This window comes from Oncorhynchus mykiss, chromosome 12 (assembly GCF_057628025.1).
Source record: "Oncorhynchus mykiss isolate SJ-2025 chromosome 12, ASM5762802v1, whole genome shotgun sequence".
Taxonomy (NCBI): domain Eukaryota; kingdom Metazoa; phylum Chordata; class Actinopteri; order Salmoniformes; family Salmonidae; genus Oncorhynchus; species Oncorhynchus mykiss.
The window spans coordinates 30,812,236-30,818,235 of NC_143033.1; the positions used below are offsets into that span (position 1 = coordinate 30,812,236).

At 39.5% G+C, this 6,000-nt stretch overlaps 1 long non-coding RNA gene across 4 annotated transcripts in view; it reads right to left on the bottom strand.

Annotated features, from left to right (window-relative positions):
• LOC149979138 (uncharacterized) overlaps positions 1-4,132 on the bottom strand; it is a 65,133-nt gene extending 61,001 nt beyond the window's left edge. Inside the window, exons 1-3 of one of the 4 annotated variants that reach the window (XR_016485017.1) lie at positions 3,407-4,132; positions 2,977-3,038; positions 1,174-1,316 (exon numbers count right to left, since the gene is read on the bottom strand). This is a non-coding gene — a long non-coding RNA (uncharacterized LOC149979138). The other 3 variants (XR_016485020.1, XR_016485019.1, XR_016485018.1) reach the window with 3 other exon arrangements.
• Positions 4,133-6,000: the final 1,868 nt, after the last annotated feature.

The following is a 6,000-nucleotide window of genomic DNA, read 5'->3' on the forward strand; positions in this document are numbered from 1 at the left end:
GCTGAAACTGAGGTTGGGGGGGGAGTTTCAAAGGGCTGGCCTGAGACTGAGGCTGGGGTTAGGCTGAGAGGCTACAAGGAACTGGGCTGGGCTGAGACTGAGGCTGGGAGGCTACAATGAGCTGGGCTGCGGCAGAGACGATCAGCACTCGCTTGCGCAAAAACATTATGTAGAGCCACTGCTGAGCCTGACAAACCTGCATTCTTGACATAATCTATATTCATGTAAGTTGAAGGTTCGAGTACAGGTCGATGGATGACTTTCTGTTGAAGTAAGGAATGGATGGAAAAGGAAAAATATTTAGCAGCTTTAATGGTTAAATCACATTGAACACCATCAAGCAACCACACTAGAACTATCACTTTCTGTATCAATAAGGCTTAACCCCACACTTAAAGTATTGGCCAATAAGAAAACAGTAGTTAATTACCAGGTAAAGAATTAGGTAAATACAGTTATTTCGAAAACACAGATTCACGACATACAGTGTATGCAATGTGTATAACTGCCATATAAACGAAATAATTACTCAGGAAAAAATCCTACATTCAATTATGTTGATGTCCAGCATGAGGTACTTGTTGCTCTGGCGTCTACACTTTGGCTGAACACAGTCAACTATATCAGTCAGACAGCTCAGAGGAGTGAACAGAGAGAGAGAGCGAGAGAAAGAGAGAGATAGAGAGATAGCGAGAGAGAGAGAGAGAGAGAGAGAGAGAGAGAGAGAGAGAGAGAAAGAGAAAGAGAAAGAGAACATAGACTTCTCAAAGCAGATATTCTTTGTATCTGTGGAGCTTTGTATAGGCCGTCATTGTAAATAAGAATTTGTTCTTAACTGACTTGCCTAGTTAAATAAAGGTTAAAACCCGTTATGGCTAGGCGTCCCGCTAGCGGCACACCTCGACAACATCCGGTGAAATTGCAGACCGCAAAATTCAAATGATAGAAATATAAATATTTAACATGAATGAAAATACAAGTGTTAAACATCGTAATAAAGCTTAACTTCTTGTTAATCCAGCCTCTGTGTCAGATTTCAAAAAGGCTTTACGGCGAAAGTACACCATGCGATTATCTGAGGACAGCGCCCCGCATACAAAAGCAGGAAAAACCTATTTCAACCAGGCAGGTGCGCCACGAAAGTCAGAAATAGCGATATAATAAATGCCTTACCTTTGAAGATCTTCTTCTGTTGGCACTCCAAAAGGTCCCAGGATCATCACAAATGGTCCTTTTGTTCGATAATGTCCTTCTTTATATCCATAAAAACTCAGTTTAGCTGGCGTGCTTCATTCAATTGTCCACCCGTTTCCCTCCTTCAAAGTGCATACAAAATTAATCGCAAACGTTACCAATAAACTTATCCAAACAAGTCAAACAAAGTTTATAATCAAACCTCAGGTACCCCAATACGTAAATAAATGATAAAATTTAAGACGGAGAATCGTTATTGTCTTTACCGGAGAAAAATAACAAAGAACGCACTCTCCTCCACACGCAAGAAAAACACTACAGCCAAAATGGGAGCCACCTAGAAAAACTACAAATTCTAGCTCATTTTTCCAAAAACAAGCCTGAAACGCTTTCTAAACACTGTTGACATCTAGTGGAAGCCCTAGGAACTGCAATCTGGGAGGATTTCACCTCATAATAAAAATAACAGCCATTGGAAACAGTGGTAGTCTGAACATTTTTTTGGGGGGGGGGAATGGTTTGTCTGTTATACTCACAGACATTATTGTAACAGTTTTAGAAACTTTAGAGTGTTTTCTATCCAAATCTACCAATTATGTGCATCCTAGCTTCTGGGCCTGAGTAACAGGTAGTTTACTTTGGGCACGCTTTTCATCCAGACGTCAAAATACTGCCCCCTATTCTAAAGAGGTTTAAAAAAACTGTTACTATTAATTAGGGCAAGAAGGGAAGAACCAGAGCCAGAGCAGACCTGGACAGAAACTCTCAAAAGAGACACACCATGAAGACAGTGACCACCACACCACTGGGGAAGGATCATCAACTCCAGCAGAGTGTACTGTAGACCATGTCTGTGTCTGTTCCTATTGATCTTGGCTCTGGGGCTGCGACACCACGAGAAACAGGTACAGGTACCTGCCGTTACTGTCCTGCCATCCAGAAGGCAATATTTAATTTAGCCGCTGCAGCAGCCGGCTCCCACCCATTAATTATGCAAACGCCAGGCCTCTTTAACAAGCTCCAGCTCGACTCTACACCTTGTGTGTGGCTTAAAATATAGGTTAAAGCTGAACAGCCAGCTACAAACATGTTTTTTTTATGACAGAGGCGAGCCGGTGAGGAGAGAGTCCACAGCAATTAGGGAAGGAGAGGCAGGGAAGCAGTGTGGGGTTGGACTCAGTCTCTGCTCTGCTACTGTGGAGAATAGTACAGAACAGAACGGAGCAGAGCAGAACAGAGGCTGTATTAATAATAATAATAATAATAATACAATCCCATACGTACGTATTTGGGCAGTGATGAAAAACATTAGGCTCTTCATTAAATAGTTGCTGATAATGGGCCTCTGTACGCCTATGTAGATATTCCATAAAACATCTGCCATTTCCAGCTACAATAGTAATTTACAACATTAACAATGTCTACACTGTATTTCTGATACATTTTATTTTATTTTAATAGACTAAAAGTGTGCTTTTCTTTAACCTTTCTGATCTCCCCATCCCGGATCCGGGATCGTGAATACAGACTCAAGCTCATTACCATAACGCAACGTTAACTATTCATGAAAATCGCAAATGAAATGAAATAAATATGCTAGCTCTCAAGCTTAGCCTTTTGTTAACAACACTGTCATCTCAGATTTTCAAAATATGCTTCTCAACCATTGCAAAACAAGCATTTGTGTAACAGTATTGATGGCTAACGTAACATTTAGCATTAGCATTCAGCTGGCAACATTTACACAAAAAAACAGAAAAGCATTCAAATAAAATCATTTACCTTTGAAGAACTTCAGATGTTTTCAATGAGGAGACTCTCAGATAGCAAATGTTCAGTTTTTCCTGAAAGATTATTTGTTTAGGACAAATCGCTCCGTTTTCTGCGTCACGTTTAGCTATGAAAAAACCCCTGTATCCAGGATTGTGTAAATCTATCAGCAAGCTCATTAGCATAACACAACGTTAACTATTTATGAAAATCGCAAATGAAATGAAATAAATATGCCATCTCTCAAGCTTAGCCTTTTGTAAACAACACTGTCATCTCAGATTTTCAAAATATGCTTCTCAACCATAGGAAAACAATCATTTGTGTAAAAGTAGCTAGCTAGCGTTAGCATTTCGCGTTAGCATTTAGCGTTAGCATTAGCGTTAGCATCCAGCACGCAACATTAACAAAAACATAAAAGCCTTCAAATAAAATCATTTACCTTTGAAGAACTTCTGATGTTTTCAATGAGGATACTCTCAGTTAGATAGCAGATGCTCAGTTTTTCCAAAAAGATTCCTTGTGTATTAGAAATAGCTCCGTTTTATACATCACATTTGGCTACCAAAAAAAATCCGAAAATTCAGTCCTCAAAACGCGAACTTTTTTCCAAATTAACTCCATAATATCGACTGAAAACATGGCAAACGTTGTTTAGAATCAATCATCAAGGTGTTTTTCACATATCTCTTCATTGATACATCGTTCTTGGACACATGCTTTCTCCCCTGAATCAAATGGTAAAGTAGAAGCAGCTGGCAATTGCGCAGCGAATTCGACGCAGGACACCAGGCGGACACTTGGAAAATGTAGTCTCTTATGGTCAATCTTCCAATGATATGCCTACAAATACGTCACAATGCTGCTAAGACCTTGGGCGAACGACAGAAAGTGTAGGCTCATTCGTTGCGCAATCACAGCCATATAAGGAGAGAATGGAAAACAGAGCTTCAGAAATTCTGCTAATTCCTGGGTGATGCATCATCTTGGTTTCGCCTGTAGAATGAGTTCTGGGGCACTTACAGACAAAATCTTTGCAGATTCTGAAACTTCAGAGTGTTTTCTTTCCAAAACTGTCAAGAATATGCATAGTCAAGCATCTTTTCGTGACAAAATATCGCGCTTAAAACGGGAACGTTTTTTATCCAAAAATGAAATAGCGCCCCTAGAGCTCTAACAGGGACATTTCTAAGTGACCCCAAACTTTTGAAAGGTGGCGTATATACACATTACACACACGCACACTCACACACAGACTTTACACTAATAATTTGCTGCTGCTACTCTGTTCTTCATTTTACTCTTATTATTATCTATCTTGATGCCAAGTCCCTGGCTTCATGTACATTTCTACCTTAAATACCTCATACCTTTGCACATTAATCTGGTACTGGTACTCCTTGTTAATAGTTTAATTTGTGTGTATTTTACAATTTTACAGCCCCAAAACATCACTGCTCTAGAGGAGATCTGCATGGAGTAATGGGCCAAAATACCAGCAACAGTGTGTGAAAACCTTGTGAAGACTTACAGAAAAGTTTGACCTCTGTCATTGAGATAAACTTTTGTTATTGACCAAATACTTATTTTCCACCATAATTTGCAAATAAATTCATTAAAAATCCTACATTGTGATTTTCTGGATTTTTTTTCTAATTTTGTCTGTCATAGTTGAAATGTACCTATGATGAAAATTACAGGCCTCTCTCATCTTTTTAAGTGGGAGAACTTGCACAATTGGTGGCTGCCCCACTGTATGTATGAAAATACCTAAAATAAAAGGTGATATAATGTACTGTCATTCATAAGAAACATTTGATCTCAAATCCAAAATGCTATAGAGCCTAATGTACCCGCAAAAAATCAATCTCAACATCAACAGTGGAGAGGCAACTCCGGGATGCTGGCCTTCTAGGCAGAGTTGCAAAGAAAAAAACATATCTCAGACTGGCCAATAAAAATAAAAAATTAAGCGGGACAAAAGAACAGACACTGGACAGAGGAACTCAGCATCTTGGAGTCACCTCCTCACTGTTGACGTTGAGACTGGTGTTTTGCAGGTACTATTTAATGAACCTGCCAGTTGAGGACTTGTGAGGCGTCTGTTTCTCAAACTAGACACTCTAATGTACTTGTCCTCTTGCTCACTTGTGCACCGGGACCTCCCACTCCTCTTTCTATGCTGGTTAGATCCAGTTTGCGCTGTTCTGTGAAGTGAGTAGTACACAGCGTTGTACGAGATCTTCAGTTTCATGGCAATTTCTCACATGGAATAGCCTTAATTTCTCAGAACAAGAATAGATTGACGAGTTTCAGAAGAAAGTTATTTTTTTCTGGCCAGTTTGAGCCTGTAATCGAACCCACAAATGCTGATGATGCTCCAGCTACTCAACTAGTCTAAAGAAGGCCAGTTTTTAGCTGTGCTAACATCATCGCAAAAGGGTTTTCCAATGATCAATTAGCCTTTTAAAATTATAAACTTGAATTATCTAACACAACATGCCATTGGAACACAGGAGTGACAGTTGCTGATAATGGGCCTCTGTACTCCTATGTAGATAATCCATCAAAAAACTGCTGTTTCCAGCTACAATAGTAATTTACAATATTAACAATGTCTACACTGTATTTCTGATCAATTTTATGTTATTTTAACCTTTTTGGGATAGAGGGCAGCATTTTCACTTTTGGATGAATAGCGTGCCCAGAATGAACTGCCTCCTACTCTGTCCCAGATGCTAATATATGCATATTACTATTAGTATTGGATAGGAAACACTCTGACGTTTCTAAAACTGTTTGAATGATGTCTGTGAGTATAACAGAACTCATAAGGCAGGCGAAAACCTGAGAAAAAATCCATCCAGAAAGTGGGACATCTGACGTTTGTTGTTTTTCAAAGCTTTGCCTACCGAGTACACATTGAGATATGGATGAGATTGCACTTCCTAGGGCTTCCACTAGATGTCAACTGTCTTTTGAAAGTTGAATGAGGATTCTACTGTAAAGGAGGGGCTCATGAGACCTCTTTGAGTC